General features: G+C 42.1%; 1 long non-coding RNA gene across 2 annotated transcripts; it reads right to left on the bottom strand.

The window, feature by feature from the left end:
- Positions 1–3,223: 3,223 nt before the first annotated feature.
- Positions 3,224–18,361, bottom strand: LOC138820236 (uncharacterized). Of its 2 annotated transcripts, none has more exons than XR_011369796.1 (4): positions 18,229–18,361; positions 16,632–16,806; positions 13,545–13,610; positions 3,224–3,660 (listed from the first exon to the last, which is right to left on the bottom strand). It is a non-coding gene; the product is annotated as an uncharacterized lncRNA (long non-coding RNA). The 2 variants fall into 2 exon arrangements; XR_011369795.1 differs by having other exon boundaries at positions 16,709–16,806.
- Between the last annotated feature and the right edge of the window lie 395 nt (positions 18,362–18,756).

The following is an 18,756-nucleotide window of genomic DNA, read 5'->3' as shown; positions in this document are numbered from 1 at the left end:
TAGTTGGCCCTTAAAAGATCCAGACTCCAAATAAAGCCTCATTCTGAGGCATTTGGGCTGAAATGGGATTTCAATATATGAATTTGGGTGAAGGAAACACAATTCAGCACATACTAGAGTCTAAATGTAAGTCTACATTAATTAACAATAAGATATTTAAACAAATTATAAAAAGGAAAAACAAGTCACCTGAGATTCTACATGCTGTCATTTATGAACATGTTTTAGTGCACATGAATTAGTATGTCGACATGGACAGGAAGGAGAAGCTTATCTCTGAAGAGGGAGAAAGGTTGAGTTGTGAAGATTTTGAAAGGTAAACTTTACTTTGTCTGCAGGTACTTTGCACACTTGGGAATATATGCCCAATATTAATATTTGTTCATTCTGGAGTGAAAAAATTCTATGAATCCTCTCTAACCTTCCTGAATTTTGGCATTACATTTGCCATGATTTAGAGTGTAGAGGAAGGCCAGTAATTCCTGAGGAAAGCCCTGGGTTTTCTATTGTCTAGGGGATGACAGATTTTAGTCTCTCCTCTTAGAGAAGATGGGAACAAAGTACCAATGCTTCTTTTTAAAAAGCCAGACCAAAGCAGACACTAATGGCTCTTACCTGTGATCCCAGTTACTCAGGAAGCTGAAATCTAAGGATCAAGGTTCAAAGCTAGACTCAACAGGAATGTCCATGACACTCACTCTCACCTCCAATTAACCATCAAAAAAAAAAAAAAAGCCAGAAGTGGAGCTGTGGCTCAAGTGGTAGAGTACTATCCTTGAGAAATAAAACAAACAAAAAAACTCAGAAAAAAACCTGATAGGGCCTTGGCCCTGAGTTCAAGCCCCAGTACTGGCATACACACACACACACACACACACACACACACACACACACACACACACACACACACACACACACACACACACACACACACACAGAATTTAAATACACTGAATAGGAAAGCAAGATGTACAATGAATACATATTCATATTCATCCTAAACCACAATTCCCACTGTGCTTCCATGCACACAGTGGAGGTGGAGAGTAGAGACTCAGCGGAAGCTTCAGTGAAGACTCAGTGGTCACACCAACATCCACTAAGTGGAGGAGAGAAGATCAAAAGATGTCCCACTCCACCTGGTCTACCTCCTTCTGTCTGCTTACCAAAGCCTCCCCCAGAGGGAAACCAGATAGCTGAAGATCCATGCCCCAATGCTGGTTCCCATTTCCTCCCCTCAAAATAAATTCACTCAGCTTCTCTCTTCCATTCATCCCACCCATCTAACAGAAAACTGGGTAACTGCTTTAGAATGTCACACCTGAAGTTAGCTCAGCTTGAAGAGTTTAAAAATAGTCAACTGGAGGAACAAAGGTGTTTACCAGAAACAAACACTGTTAACAGCTTCTCTTAGACACTTCCCACAGGGTGATGGAGCTGATGTGTGAATGAGGACCCTGTTGTTTCCCTCTCCTCCTCCTGCCAATCTTCAGTATCTCAGTTCCTTGTTCCTGGCCTAGGCAAGCTGGGGCTGCCCCTGCCCCAGGATGCTGGGCACAGTAGAGTTCAAATCCTGTGCTTGAATCCTTGGGCCTTTGCCCTGAGTAGTCAATGTGAATGACATTAAAAAGTTCAGGTTTTATCTTGCATTATTATTCTGTATTACAATCATTCATCTCTATTTATTTATAGAAAGGAATTGCGGTTATTAAGAGAAGAGGCTTTGGAGCAAGATTGCATGAGTTCGAATTCCTGCTAGGTAAGTGACCTGAGGTGGGCAATTAACTTCCCCATTCCTTGTTTCCTCATCAGCTAACCAGGGTGATGGTTTTTCTCTCACAGGGCAATGGTAAGTACCAAATGAGATATAGAGCAGACCTTAGAAGAGCATTTGTGCTCACTAATATTTCTTGGGGTCCCCTACCTTCAAAACCATGGACAGAGCCCAATGCAGCATCAAAGTCTTATTTGTATTGCCTTTTTTCTCTTTAATTTTATTTATAAAACACACTAACAATCTAATTATAAGCTGCATATATATTAATAGTAGAAATAGACATTTGTTGAACAGCTAGATGAACAAATGGATGGATGGTTGGATGGCTGGTGGATGGTTGAATAGGTGGTAGATAGATAGACAAGCATAGTTCATCCTTCAAACCATTTTTTAATGTTTTTTTTATTGTGAAAATACCATACAGAGGGGTTACAATTACATGGGCAAGGTAATGAGTAAATTTCTTGTCAAGCATTGTTGCCTCCTCCTTTGTTTCCCCTTCCCATCCCTTCCCATCTCCCCCCACACCCCGTCGTCCCCTTCCCCCAGTCCCTCCACTCCCCACCCCACCCCACCTCCTGCCAAAGTTGTAAAGTTTGTTTTTCAACATAGCAACTTGTACATCTCATTGTTGCAATGGGTCCACCTGTATCCCTATTTAAACAATTTGTTTTTTCCCTTCCCCTCCCCAAATTATGCCAACATCAAATACAGTGAAAACAGGGGTTAAACAGTGGGGGAGGGACATACAAAGCAACAAAACAATCACGCGGTACCTTATAAATACGTTAGACACAATAGCAAGAAAGAAAAAAAAACACTTGTGTCCTTATCTTGGGGTTCATTTCGCCTAACATCATCTTATCTGACCTTTTCTGCTTGTCTCAGACATATACTAGTTATTGCAAATAAGGGAAACCACGGGACCCATGTTTCTTTGGGCCTGACTTATTATTGTTCTCAGCACTCTTTCCATTGGATCCTGGAGTGAGTTTCCCTCTGCTCACTTTCCCCTAGTGATTCCTGGTGCCACTCACATGCCCATCCCATCACTGATCTGGGTTTGCCAGGAGGTATGGTATGAAGTGTGGTATGGTGGGACATTTTCCCTTGTAGACAGGTACCAGTGTTTCCAGATACTCAAAGTTTTCTTTTCAGGGAACCTATCCAGGCATTTAATGTAAAATTCAGTCTCTTGGACATTTCCTATTTCTCTTCACGCTTTAGTGTTTCTCCTCAATATGGATTGTTATCTGCCTTCTTGTCTATTTCACTTACTTTGCTTACTGTTTCTTTCATTAAAACATAAGTTTCCTGAAGTCAGGGATCTCTACTGCTTTCATTTCATTGGATTCCAAAGCACTGTCGTAGGTATATAATCTCAGTAAATACTTTTAAATGAATGGATGGATGTGTATACTCAGATACATGCATACATACTTTTACTAAAACAATCAATACAATTCTCTGAACTAGAGATTTGAGCTTGTCTTAGCATCAGGACCTGGTTAACTCCCATCCTTCGAGTTACAACTAAGCCAATGCTGCCAGTCCTCCCTGGGAGGCAGAGAGATGATCTTGGTGAGGGCTAAAAGCTGGAGGAAAACATTCACTTGACATTTAACAGTTCATTGAAATAGCAAACCTGATGTGGAGAGCCGGTGTATTTTCAGCAGCTGCCAGATCCTTCCCAGTAAATGTCTTACTTGGGTCTGCATCATGCCATAGCTTTGCAGACTTTGAGAGGGAAACATCAGCTGTTTAGAATCCAAAGCTGCCTATCTCTATTAAGACATCTGACGGACAGCTGTGACACCACCACTGGTTGCATCCCAATGTCTATGGAGAACTAAAGTCGATTTCACTTAGTCCTGGGCACCATTCTGTAAGAGAGAAAATAATGGCTCAGGAAAGGGTCTTAAATGACTTACCCAAGCCCTGCACCCCCAGATCAATTAGGCAGCCCTAGTTTGACTTCAAGTTCGAGATATTATCAGTATACAGTGTTTTCCTGCTTCATCTGAGGAGTAAAAGATGAAATCAGAGAAGCTCAGATTCTGGGCTGGAAACATGGCCCATATCAGAGAGTTTGCCTAGAATGTACCAGGCCTCCAAGAGAGGAGAATAATGAAGTGGAGGGAAGGGGAGAGGAGAGGAGGGAGGAGGAAGAAAGAAAGGGAAGAGAAGAAGAGGGAAGGGAGGCAAAGAGGAGGGGGAGTGGAGGGAGGAGGAGAGGAATAAAAGAACAGTAGAGAAGAGGAGAGGACAGGAGAGGAAAGACAGGAAAGTACAGGGCCGGAGAGGAGAGGGGAGGATTCTCTGAAACCTTCTTCCAACTTCATTACTTCCAACTAAAACTCCTTAGTCAGAACAAGACATCAGGCACCATTCAACCACGAAAGACTCATAAAACTATGCCATGCCAGAGTGGGAAATAGAACTGAGTATTTGTCAAACAGCACTGGTTACTGTTCCCTGAGTAAGGTGCCAGCAGCTCAGCAAATGAGTGTTAGAATGTCTTTCCTGGCTGAGACAGAACTCTCACTGACTTTGTAGGACAGTAGGTCAGAGTTCAAGACAAAGCATAGCCTTAGCTTGGCACCAGTGGCTCATGCCTGTAATCCTAGCTACTCAGGAGGCTGAGAACTGAGGATCACGGTTCAAAGCCAGTCCCAGGAAGCAAAGTCCATGAGACTCTTATCCCCAATAAACCTCCAGTGGAAGTGGCACTGTGGCTTAAGTGGTAGAGCACTTGCCTACCAGCACCCAGGCCCAGAGTTCAAGCCCCACAACTGACAAAACAAAAACAAAAAAAATAAACATAGGCTTAGTTCTTCACCCGAACATCTGTGGACTGGGTGCCTGAATTGTGGCAAACACATCTGAGTTTCTCATCAGGGACTTGGGCTCAGTTAACACTTCACAGATAGATAATTATAATCAAGCATTGCTTGTTTTATAAACTAATGAAAGGGCATTCTTCATAAGCAGAGGAGTGAGCCTTGACTCGTGCACTGTTCTTCCAAAGTGCTCCTCCTCACTAGTAATTCCACTGTCCCAAAATAGACAAAGTACTTAGGATGGTTATGGCTTCTGCTGTGGCTGATTAAAACCACACTGTTTCAGGTCAAGAGAGTCCCTGCTTCCTTTCTGGAAGCAATAACTGGCTGCTTGAAATGAATGACGGTGTTGTGACACGGCGAAGGAATGGAAAAGAAGAAGAGATGAGGTCACTGGTACATCCAATTTCTTATGTCTAATTCAACAAATAGTCACTGAAAATTGTTTTGTGTATTAATTCTAGGAACATACAGATCAAGAGGATGAGGGAAGAGAAGAAAGGAGAAGGGAGAAGAGAGAAGAGAAAAGAGGGGCATACAGACAATGTCTGGGAAAGGCACACAGAAACACTCTAAATTGAGCATCTTGGAGTATTAATAGTTACTAAGCACTTATAAATCACGAGGCCCTGATGTATATTATCTCATTTAGCCCCTACCACTATTCTGAAACCTGAGTACTTAGTTTTACATTAGAGATGAGGAAACCGAGGCCAGCAAGTTGGGATTGGGCCAACGTAGAGTTGGGATTGGAATCTGAGGTTCTTACTTCAAAGCATTCACAGCAATGTCAGCCTCCCTCTCAGTAGGAGCCAGAAGTTGGAGACAAGCCTCAGGCTGGTCAATTAAATAGAAAGTAGAGCTGGGAAAATTAAAACAGGAGCCTGAGCTGACCCAGGACGGATCTGGTCACCGCCTTCAGGCTCCCAGGCAGGGTCATGCTCTGTCCCAAGTTTTCAAGTTACATTGGTCTAACCATTGATGAGTTAGCAACTCCTCAGTTTCCACTGGTGCCCCAATGGGGCTTGCTTTAGAAGCAGCTTGAGACAATAGAAGCAAGCCCAGGAGTCTTTAATTTTCTAATATTCCCCAGGATCTTGTGGGTGAGCAATTAATTGTTCCCAGGGAGCCTGGGGAGTCAAAATGGAGATGGAACAGCCTGGTCAGAAGAGTCTGGTAAGACAGGGCATGGTGAGGGCTTGCGGTCCCATGGGCTCGGAGACCACCGCTGCTTTCATTCTAGCTGGGGTGGGGTAGGCAGAAGTAGGTCTCTCATTCTCCCTGACATTTTGAGGGTGAGCTCTGTTCCACACCAGTAGCCTGTGGCAATGTGGGGCGAGATGAGACTTAGCATCCCCCAGCCCATAAAGCATGCCCCTGCTGCACAGTGGAAATTAGAGGCTTATATTGCAGGCTGCGTGAGGGGAAGTAGCCGGAGGTTGCTGATACAATCAGAATGCAGGTAGCTTTATTGAGAATTGTGAAATAAAGGTGTGTTACCCAAGTGCCTGAATTTGAACACAAAAATCAGCCTTCACAAGAAAAAGCACAATAATAACTGAAGCTTTTGTTTTCTTCTGTGTCTAGAATTATTATAGCAAAATGTAGCTCTGGGACCTGGAATGTTTTTTCCACTTAAAGAAATAAGCAAGAGACCCCCAAATAAAGCAAGAGTGTAAGGGCTAATGAACGAAGACAATTCTGTTCCCAGCAGGAACCCAGGGCAACCGTTTCAGTGTCTTGGAGGAGTCAGGTGTCAGAAAGATGATTCACAGGTTCTTAGAGGACCAGGTAAAGCCAGGACTCACTCACCCTGCACGACTCGAATGGAAGCATCTCTACTCCGCTCTTTAAAATACGGAGATCTTGGTGCTGGGAAGGTGGCTCAGTGGTAGAGTGCTTGCCTTGCATGCATGAGGCCTTGGGTTCGATTCCTCAGCACCACATAAGCAGAAAAAGCCAGAAATGGTGCTGTGGCTCAAGTGGTAGTGATATCCTTGAGCTGAAGAGTTAAGGGACAGAGCCCAGGCCCAGAGTTCAGGCCCCACGACCGACAAATAAATAAATAAATAATACTGGGATCTAGATGTGAGTTAGCTTTGTTATTCTTAAGTAGGTTTCAAGTCAACATGTCAGTTTGTAAGTACAGTGTATCTGATCTGTGCCACCCCTTTAATCATTTTTCTGTCATCTCTCCCAGCTCCATCTATCCCCTCCATTTACCCGATTCCATTTTCACCTTAATACATTGGACAGTATGACTGCATTTGCTTACCCTTCCTTTCTCCATTCATCTGCCCCCTTGACCTCCCCTCCCTTGAACTTACCTCCCTACACAAAACTTGTTCCAGCTTTCTGGCATTCGTTTTGAGAAACTGTAAGTTCATTATTAAAAGGAGCTACTTCTTTGGAATCCTCCCCTGCAATACTATATTTCAGTCAACATATATATATATATATATATATGTATATATTCATATGAGCATCTGTGTTTACACGTTTATAACAGCTCTAACTGCTACAAATGAGAGAAAGTGTATTCTTTGTCTTTCTGAGCCTGACTTATTTTACTTTAAATAATTTTTTTCAGATCTATTTCCTTGCAAATGACATAATATCATTCTCCATGATGGATGAGTAAAATTCCATTATATATGGAAAATGGTTTTAATCTTGCTGGCTTTTAAAGGTTGATTCTATTAAGTGAAAACCAAACTATGGTGGAAAAATCAGAAATCACCTCTAAGGGCTGGAGGCAGAAGTATTCTGGGAAGGATGGGAGGGAGTTTTCTGGAGTGCTGAAGTGGTCTGTGTTGAGAGGGTGGGGATATGCAGGTGTACACACTTGTCAAAACTACTCCAGCGGTACAAGTAAGATCCATGCCTTTCACTCCATGGAAATTGAATCTCTTAAAAGAAAAGGCAACCACGAAGATTGAACTCTAGTTAATCATTTGTCTGCTCAGTATGCAGGGGAGAATATATGCAGGTCTATAATTTGCATTCAAATGTCCCATGGAGCAAAGATGGACTGGACAGACTGATGGGTAGAGAAAAGAATGGATACATGGATAGAAAGGAACATAATAAATATGTGTAGTCCAATATCCTTTCCATGGTAAAGTCTAGCTGTTGAATAATCTTGCATTGATTGAAAATTAAACATTTCTGTATATTTGAAATTTTTTACAAGAAAATATTGCGGAAAAAGTTTATTTTGATTAAGTCAGAATTTCCTAGAAAAAAAAGACATTACCAATTTGAATCCCCTGGACATTTGTTTTAGAAATATGAAATGTAAGACATTCCTGTAGATTCAGGTTCCAAGAAGGATTCTTAAGCTTCCTGCATTTTCAAACTCTACCCTCTCCTATGAGTCTATGGATGAGGAAAGTTCTGGAAACACTGGGTAAGTGATCTTGTCTTCAGAGAAACTGATATCAGAGGGAACAGAAAAGCAACTCATTGCCAAATCAGACTCAAGGTGTGGCATCAGGAATCTCAGATATACCAGACCTTCAAGTCAGCAAGGAGTCCTGCTTTGGGAAATATCTGCCCGACAGGAAAAGACTACCTCAGTCAAATTCCAGTTTCTAAATTCTCCCCAATTGTGGGATTCAATGTCACCAGAAATTGAATGAAGGTGAACCTGAAGCTTGTTCAGCTTCAAGTCCAAATAACTTGAACATTGCTCATGTCACCAGTCGAGTCAAGTGTTCAGTGTCACATGGTGGTCGGTCCAAGTTGGCAACCATCACTTCACCTTGGCAAAGGTGTCTGGGAAGGACGACCACTGAGGAGTTCCCACACACTATCTGCTCCTAAGGAGATTCACCAAAACCATTTTCTGCCTTCTATAACTTCTGGGAGTAAATGTTCAAGAAATTGCTGGAAAGCAAGGCAAAGCCCAACTCTACGAACACTCACAATGATTGACAGTGCTGTGTCTGGACTATATCACACATTCATGGTAGAAGCTGTGTGAGTGCCCAGCGTAGGGGGCAACTTCTGGTTGCCAAGTATTCTCATACAGGCCCTGTTCTGCAACAGGCATGGGAGTTTCTGCTGATCTCAGGAGGCAGCCTGGGGGAGAAAAGGAAAGCCCACACCACAGGAGGCCTGCATGGTCCAGGGATCTGGCTAGCTCAGGGCTAGAAAGGAACATGAATTGGACACCTTCACACCTGTCTGTGATTCTAAGCTCAGAGTTACAAACTGGTAACCCCTCACATGCTACTTTTGTGCTTTAGAGCTTGGTTACATTCACATCATAACTCAAATTCTGGTTTCTCTTGAAACATCAGGGAACCAAACAACCCTAGGGGCTAGGAGCTAAGTAATAGCCACTGGCTTTGATTCAGTACAAACCTGCTCACCCAGATGGTTGACTTTTGATCCCAGCCTGCTCCCTTCCACCCAGGGGACCTGCACTTAGCCTTGGTGGGCATGTAGGCAGAAAGAATGGTTTGCTCTGTCCCCAGATATGGAGGTATTTCCTGAACATGAAAGCCAACCTCATATTCCATTTCATGATACCATGCCAGACATCAGGGTTCTTGTGGAGTTTTCTCACAATGAAACAAGTAGAACTCACAGTCCCTGACAGCCAAGAGCTGACACCTGGTGTTGAGCAGAGGAAGCATCTAAGGGTAAATGCACCATGTCCCACTCAGGGAAAGCAAACAGGTGTCAACTACTGCCCATCCCTGCTTTTCCTCCAGTTCTGTGTATGAGTTGGTAAGGAAGGAAATTAAGTACACAAGGCAGATTGACCTGAGGCTTGCCTAAAGGAGACTGTTGAACAGGAGCATTGGTGAATAATTTAGCAACAGCCTAACTCTTTCTTCCACAGCTACCTGTAATTTTAACTTTCACAGTACATTAGTAAGTGAGAATTGTTCTGCAAACAGCACAGCCCCAGGTTCATTTAGGTAGAGAGATACAATTAGGGGCACAGAGATTTGAAAAGGTGCTTGTTTCACTAGTTTTCAGCCCGGATAAGAATGGTACATTCTGCTCTCCTAGAGCACTCTGCACTTCCCAAAGCACTTTAAATCCACTTTATTAATTTCTTAGACTGCCTGTGAGGATAAGATGCTATAGTAGAGCTGTGGAAGCTGAGCCCTATATAAGTTGGATGACAGGTTATATTAGTCAGCTTCTGTCAGTGTAACAAATACTTGAGGCAATCAGATTATAGAGAGAAAAGCTTTATTGGGGGATCATCATTTTGGAGACTTAGATTCAAGATCAAATGGCTCCATAGCTTTGGACTTTTAAAGTCACATGTCATGGTATGTGTCAACTCATGGGCCAGGAAAGAACCAGAAGGAGAGAGAAAAAGGCAGGGTTGCAACCATTCCCTCAAGGGACATCCCCCAATGACCTAAAGACCTCCCACTGGGCCCTACTCCATGAAGGCTGTATCACCTCCCAATAGCCTTATCCTGGGAATGAGCATGTGACATATGGACCTTCCAAAGGCACTTAGGGAGCACTGGTGGTGACCAGTCCAGCTGAGGCTGTATCCAGGGGATGGGTGGAGAGTGGCCTTGCTCCTTGACCATTTCACCCCAAGTAGGTCTATGGACCTAGGGGATGCTTTACACACTCAGCACCTGCACCATGACATGTTTTATTGTGGATGCAGATGTCTACCAGTTAGGAAAGGGTTCCTGCCTCATGACCCTCAGGCCTTACAATGCCTGGAGAGTGCCTGAGTGAGCTGTCATGGTCTCTCTCCCCTGCTTGCTGACAGAGGCTTTCCTCCACCCTCCTGTGACATTTCTCAGCCTCAACACTGGAGCAGACAAGCTCTGCTGGACCAAGGCAGTTTGGGCAATTGAAACCTGCAGCTGTGATGGAGGCCTGGCATTTGATCAAGAACAGAAGTAACTCATAAGAGAAGTACACTAGGTGATCTGTCCTCAGAGCCAGATCCAGGTTTCTCCTTGCTCTCTTGACACATTGGATAGTATGCAAGTGTATACAAATGTATTAACTGAAATGTGGTAGATTCCAAGGAGAATTAACTAGCATAAGTCCTTTCAAAAGGCAAAGGCAAAGTTCAACAAAATAAACACCAGGAAGTGGGTGCTTGAAAGGAGTGGGGTAGGATCAAGGGGAAAGGGGTGGACAAACGAAGAGGACAAAAGGGTTAGAATTCAGTCAAGAATTTAATATATGTCTTTACAGGTGGAAAACGAACTTTACAACTTTGGTGGGGGGGGGATTGGGTGAGGGATGGGGGGAGGCTGGGAAGGGATGGGAAGGGTAAACAAAGGAGGAGGCTGCAATGCTTGATAAGAAATGTACTCATTATCTTGCCTATGTAATTGTAACCACTCTGTACAGTATGTTCACAAAAAATAAAAATTAAAACTAAAAAAAAAGAATTTAATATATGTCTTATAAAATTAAGAAGAGTGAGGGAAGGGGTGGGTAGAGGCAGGATGGTTAAGAATGATGAGAGGAGTAACATTGATCAAGATGCATTCTGTTCATAAACCACTTTATAAATGGCAAGTCCTTTCCACAACTACTTTAGGATGATTCTTTTGAAGCAGTGAGGAGGAGGAGGAAAACAGTACAAAGAAGTGACAGAAGATGGTAGCACCTTTTGGTCATATTGTTTTTTTAGAAGTTTGATGCAGGTGTTGCTATGAATAAATGAATCAGGGTGCTCAGGACTCACATGGGAGAAGCCAGCAACTGGAGTTCTCCATTTTCAGATGAACATAGAGTTCATTTGTGTTCAACAGCCCAAGGGTCATGTTGTAGCTGCCCATACTGAAGCAGACTACTTTTCTGGAACACATGACAGCCCAGGCTTAATGCTGAACTAGCTTCACATGGTCTATTTGTGGATGCTCTTCTGCCTCTGCAAGTAGCAATCCCAAAGCTGAGGTTCACTACACCTTGCAAGGGACAGCTCATCTGCTAGGAAGAGAGGAAGAGCTAGAGAGAACAAGGGGCCCCTTAGGCTGGAGCAAGAGGCTCAAACATGGAGTTTTATGTTGTTGTGAGTCAAGTTACCCATCCTCAGTCTCCTCATCTGACACAAAAAGGTGAGTCATGTACCAAGGATGCTTTCTGGTTCCACAAAAGGATCAGGAGCTCAGCATTCAGAGAATGGCAGAGAGCTGAATTTTCCTGCTTAAGTACGAGAGTGCTGTGTAGGCAGAGGTGTGTCTAGGCAGCTGCAAGTCCTCAAACTTAGTGAGCAGCAAGGATATCTGCCTAGATTTGAGCCAAGGCAGACTCAGAATCCTGCCTTTGGCTACTTCTGAGAGTTCAGATGCAGGAAAACTAGGGCCTTCAAACAAACTGAGTGACCCTGACATCATGGTTGAGGACATAAACTCTGGGCTGGCCTCACTTCTGTCTCCTGTTTAATCTCCCTGAGTTTTAGTTTTCCATTTGTGCAAGTGGGGACGTGCAGGGTTGTTGCAGAAATGAAATGAGCTTATGCACATAAAGCCCCGAGTAGAGCCTGGCATGTTATAAGTGCTCAGTAACTCATAGTTGATGCTGTTATCATTACTATTATCTTAATTATAGTGCTTAGCGTAGGGGCTTGGATATGATGCTATTATTGAGAAAATAGTTCAAGTGACAGAATTGATGCAAATATTTACTCCAAGGACAATGATTTCACTGCAGTTCACATCCATTTGTTACCCAAAATAAGAGGTTCATGCAGTGTTTCTGATATTGTGATCTAAGGTCATTATCCTTACCTGCCTGACCTGCTCTGTCCATGGACCTAGATACTCACATTCTTGTTCAAGATCAGGAATTCTTCTGGCCAGAAGCACAAGTTTTTCACCTCATCCCTCACTGAGAGAGTCCACTTATGTCCTATCTTATTTAGTTTGTGCTGCTAAGACAAAACACCTGAGGTTGGTAGTTTAGTAAGAACATAAGATTATCTTTCCACAGTTCTGGAGGCCAGAATTCAAAGCTCAAGACATCAGAAGTCTCAGTATCTGGTAAGGGCTCCTCTTTGCTTCCAAGATGGTGCCTTCCTGCTGAGTCCTCATGGGGTAGAATGACAGAGAGCAAAGGGAGAAACTGTTCTTACACAGAGGAAGAGAGGAAGGGACAGGAAGTTCTCTGGAGCCTCTTTTATTAAGGCATTCATATTATAGCAGCTCCCATGGCCCAATTACCTCCCAAGTGCACCACTTTACAATATAATCTCTCAGGGTTTAAATTCCAACAGATGAATTGTGGACACATAGACTGTATTTTGTGGACACTCTGGTTCACACACCATCCTTCAACTTAGCCATAATACTTAATGATATTCTGGCCTCAACCTGAGGGGTGAGGGGGAGAGGTTATAGAGGGAAGTCCTGAGATTCTCCTTGACAGTAGCGGCTCCAAACTTGAAAGTCTGCAGGAGCCAGTCAGGAATTACAACTTATGAAGCAGCACCAGAGGGGTGGATACTGAGAGGCAAACACAAAAGCATCTGTACAGGAGCTCCCACCAGTATTCCTAATTGTCACCATGCTGGAGGGTGTCCTGCGTTCTCAAGAGTGTGTGCACACATGTGCATGTCCATGGTGCATATGGGTGCATGTGTGTGTGAATGGTGCATGTGTGTGTGTACTTGCATATGCACGCATACATGTGTGAATGGTATATATGATGCCTGTATGCTCATGGTGTGTGAATGCATGTGCACTCATGGTGCCTGTGTGCATGTGCATGTACATGTGTGTCCTAGTGACTGTTATCATCTGTTTCGCTTCCTCCCAAAAATTTCCATTGAAATCATCCCCTTTGTGGCCTTTGGGGAGGTGAAGAGGTCAGCAGGGTAGAGGCTTCACAAAATGAATGGCATTAGGGCCCTATGAAGGAGATCTGAGACCGGGGCCATGGTCCTTCCACCATGAGAGAACACAGCTAGAAAGCATCACCTGTGACGAGGAAAAATCAACTTCCAGCTCCAACACATTGGTCTTGGGCCTTCCCAGCTTCCAAAACTGTGAAAAAATTAAAAGTATGTTGTTTGTAAGTTACCCAAATATGTTGTTTGTAAGTATTTTGCAACAGCAGCTCAATGGACTAAAACTAACATAAATCCACATGTTTGATGATTCACATTTGTAAATGTTGTCAATGAAGTTAGCTCTTCTTCAAAATATGTCCAAGGTCCAGAAATCAGAGCTAGGCAGGGTGGCTCATACCTATAATACCAGTTATTCAGGAAGCAGAAATTGAGAGTATGGCAGCTTGAGGTCAGCCTAGGTAAAAAGTTAGTGAGGCTCTATCTTAACAAATAAGCCAGGGGGTTGGGAAGGTGGCTCAGTGGTAGAGTGCTTGCCTTGCATGCATGAGGCCCTGTGTTCGATTCCTCAGCACCACATAAGCAGAAAAAGCCAGAAGTGGCGCTGTGGATCAAGTGGTAGAGCACTAGACTTAAGCTGAAGAGCTGAGGGACAGCGCCCAGGCGCAGAGTTCAGGCCCCATGGCCGACAAAAAAAAAAAAAAAAAAAAAAAAAAAGAAAGAAAGAAAAAAGCCAGATATGGTAGTTTATACCTATAATTACAGCTACTCAGAAAGGATAGGTAGGAAGGTCATGGCATAAGGCCAGGTGTGGGCAAAGATACAAGACCCCATCTGAAACAAAACTAAAGCAAAAAGGACTGGATACATGGTTCAAGTAGTAGAGCTCCCTAGTTCTCAAGTTGAGTGCTAGTATTTTCTAGATTTAAAACAACTCTATATTCTGTAGACTACATTCAGATAAATACCAATTCTAATAAATAACCAAAGTCAGTCTCTCTCTGGAAAGTTGACATTGGCTAGCATCAGCTTACCACTCTTCTTTTTGATTTCTTACAATCAGAAGTGTTAAAAAATGTGGCAGAGTCTGTCAAGGTTGCACTGGATCCAATCAGCTATATCTAAGGGTCAGAAGCAGATATTAGAAACATAATCTGTGGGTAGAGGCTCTTTACTTTTGGGCTGGTCCTGGTTCTTGAACTCAGGGCCTGAATGTTATCCCTGAGATGTATTTGCTCAAGGCTAGTGCTCTACAACTCCACTTCCAGATTTTTGGTAGTCAATTAGATAGAAGAGTCTCACTGACTTTCCTGCCCAGGCTAGCTTCAAACCACGATACTCAGATCTCAGCCTCTTGAGTAGCTAGTATTACAGACATGAGCCACTGGTACCCTGCTTGGAAGACTGTTCTTAAATAGGAAGCTAGAAGATTGGACTCTTACTTTAGAAAGAATATGAACTACAAACTAAAGCCTCTGATGACCAGGAAGTACAGGTGTGTTGAAGCAAACCTACTGTTAAGAACCTGGGGTGGGGAAAAGCCATTACCAGGCAGATACTCGTTCAATCTCTAAAAGGATAGTTGACCATCTACACTTTTTAATGTTTTTTTTAATTGTGAAAATCCTATACAGAGGGGTTACAGTTACATAAGCAAGGCAATGAGTACATTTCTTATCCAGCATTGTTGCCTCCTCCTTTGTTTTTTCCCCTACCATCCCTTCCCTTCCACCTCCACAACTACACCCCCCCCCCACCTAAATTGTTAAGTTCGTTGTTCAACATCTCATTTTTACAATGGGTCAACCTGTATCCCTATTTAAACATTTTGTTTTTTCCCTTCCCCTCCCCAAATTAGACTAGCATCAAATACAGTGAAAACAGAGGTTATATTTTGGGGGAGGAACATACAAAGCAACAAAAAAGTCACATAGTACCTTATAAATATGTTAGAAACAAGAGCAAGAAAGAAAAAACACTTGTGTCCCTATCTTGGGGTTCATTTTGCTTAACTTCATCTTATCTGGTCATATGTACATAGCTTTTGACCTTTTCTACTTGTCCCAGACATATACTAGTTATTGCAAATAAGGGAAACCATGGGATCTATGCTTCTTTGGGCCTGGCTTACTTCACTTAATATAAGTTTTTCCAAGTCTTTCCATTTCCTAACAAATGGGGTGATGTCATTCTTTCTGATGGCATAGAATTCCATTATACATATATATAATATAATAATACAATATATAATATATATGTGTAATATAGAATGTTAGATAATATATCATATAATATTAAATTATGTTATATATTACATATAATTATATGTATATAATACTATATGTATATAATACTATATGTATATATACTAATTATATGTATATAATACATATTATATATGATATATAATATATAACATATAATATATATAATATGTATATAATATAATTATAAATGTTGTATCATATTATATATACTACATATATATATGTATATACCACGTTTTCTTGATCCATTCATCTACTGAGGAGCATCTGAGTTGGTTCCATATCTTAGCTATGGTAAATAATGCTGCAATAAACATAGAAACATAGTCGTGCCGGTAGCTTTAGTGTGGTCTTATTTGTGAACATCTGGGTAAATGCCCAAAAGTGGGATTGCTGGGTCATAGGGAGCTCTATGTGGAGTCTTTTGAGGAACCTCCATACTGCTTTCCAAAGTGGTTGAACAAGTTTACACTCCCATCAACAATACAGTAGGGTTCCCTTCTGACCACATCCCCTCCAGCATCTGCTGTTATTAGAGTTCTTGATTATAACCATTCTGACTGGGGTGAGGTGGAATCTCACTGTTGTTTGATTTTCATTTCTTTTATGGCTAGAGAGGTTGAGCATTTCTTCATGTGTCTCTTGACCATCCACACTTTAAGTACAGACTTGGGTTGGCCATTCTAAGGCTCTGGTCTGGGCCATATTTTTCAGTGGTAAGAACTGTTGTTGTTTTTTAAAAATTTTAATTTTATTGTAAAGGTGTTATACAGAAGGGTTATAGTTACATAAGTAAGGCACATTTTTTGTTAACCATTGTTACCCCTCCTTTATTTTCTCCCACTTTCTATTCTTCCCCAACCCCAACCCCCCAAGTTGTAAATTTCATTTCCAACATAGTGCCTTGTTCATATCATTGTTGCATTGGTTCACTCTTTGTCTTGTCTCACCATTTTGTTATTTCCCTTCCGTTTCTCAAATTTTAATCCATCCAAATAGTGCAACTTGGAGAATCTAGTATACAAACTCTTATCAGCTAAGAGATGAGTCTTCCGTATCAGGTCTCTGCACTTTGGTCTCCCTTTCTCTAAGGCTTTCTTCCCCAATTCACAAGACAAGCCAGTCCTAGGATAGCAGATAAGAATTATTTTGAATTATTTTTATTTGATTCTCCATGAGTCAACATCATTCTCCATGTTACTTAGGTAAGAAGACTCACCAGCTATTTTCTTCCATGATCATTCATTTTCCCACTCATTGCTGGGTTATTAAGGGAAGAAATCTTACAAAATTCAAAAGTCCGGTATTTGTGCCTTCTGTGGTTTGTTTTACCCAAATATTTGCTCTCACTCTGGAGCAAATGAAGTTTCTCTGCATGCTTGGCTTGCACATCTTTAAGAGGCTAAATCTCTAATATTTTTGGTCTCAATAGCAATGGAGCCAGATAACCATCAGTAGATGCTCCATTTGCCTTGGCAGGGAATGTCACAGGCATTCATCCTCAGCTTGTTGGAAATGCAATTTCCAGCTTCTCTGATTTTACCAGCTAAACTCACTGTGCAAAATATAAAATCTTGAGGTAGTTTTTTGACTCTACTTTTCCTCAAGGATCCTAAGACAACTTGAGCTCACATAGTATAAGTGAAAAATGCAGACTGACATGGACCTTTAAGAAATGGTCACTTCAGGAGTAATGCAGTAGAAGAAACAGGTACAGGTGCTGCCACCAGAACAGGAAAATCCTACATGTTTAAAATGTGATCAAAATTCAGATTCAAGGAAGCAAACATCTACCTGGCTTACTTAGGGAGATGTGGCTTTCTCTTAATAAAGGCAGGGTGGGACCCCAACTCTAGCTAGATTTCATGAGGTTTTATTCAAAAGTAAGTGATACTTTTTCAAAAGAAAAATTGGAGTAATGATAGAAAAAGAAATAATTGTTAGACAGAAACAATTATACTTAGGGTGAACTAAATTGTCCAACATTTCTGGACAACATGGTTATTTTTTCTGTCTATGATTCCAGGAGAGTCCCCACTATCCTTCCAGCAAATTCTCTTTTTTATTTAAACTGGCTTTAGCTGATTTATATTACTTTTAAACAAAACATTCTTAACAAAGATGCTATTTGTCCCTAATAAATAAACATTATCTTTGGTCTTGCTTTGAAACAGACATATATCCATAGGGTAGTCAATTAAAAAAATTAATGACATAGGGCCACACACACTTCTATAATCTTAGCTATTCAGGAAGTAGAGATCTGGAGAATTGGGGTTCAAGGCCAGCTCAAACAAAAACTTAGGGGGATCCCATCTTAACCAATAAAAACTGGGTGTGGGGGCATATACCTGTCATCCCAGCTATAGAGAAGCATAAATACTAGGGTTGCAGGCTAAGGCCAGTCTCCAAACAGAAACACACAAAAAGGCCTGGAGGTGTGACTCAACTTGCAGAGCACCTGTCTAGGAAGTACAAGAGACCCCGATTTCAATCCCTAGTACCACCAAAAAAAAAAAAAGAAGAGGAAAGAAAGAAATTAGTGACCTGAAATTAGTGTGCACTGAAAGAGCTGAGTGTCAGCCTCTGATCGGTGTCTCCAAAGTGTTCACTTCCATTCACTGAGATTATCCATGCTCAGCCCTGCCCTCTGCTCCAGCTCCCAGGTAGATAATAGAACATGTTTTAAATACCAGGGGTCTGAGGTTAGAAATGTTCTCACAGAATACCAAACAATCCACTGGTATGGCAACTGCCATGGCAACAGCACACACATGTGTTCTGTTACCTTGAATCCTAGCAGGGACAACTATGCTTACTAAAGCTGTGGCTCCTGGGCTGGTCAAAGACAAAGACTGCAGGGCAAGGATATTCTGCAGTGCATTTTGCTTGGGAAAAGGAAAGGTGTTTCTCTATTTAAATGAACGAAGGGGTAAGACAGCTCTCTGACCCATGTAAATCAGGGAGAATATCTGTAATGGCTTCAGACTTCCCTTCCAGGAAAATGCTTCTGCTTTCCTGGCTCAGTGGCATATGCCTGTGATCTCAGCTACTCCTGAGGCTGGGGCTGGAATG

This window comes from Dipodomys merriami, unplaced genomic scaffold (genome assembly GCF_024711535.1).
Source record: "Dipodomys merriami isolate MVZ:Mamm:240054 unplaced genomic scaffold, mDipMer1.0.p SCAF_85, whole genome shotgun sequence".
Classification (NCBI taxonomy): Eukaryota; Metazoa; Chordata; class Mammalia; order Rodentia; family Heteromyidae; genus Dipodomys; species Dipodomys merriami.
Note: the sequence above shows the minus strand (reverse complement) of the source record. Positions and strands in the feature narration are given on the sequence as shown.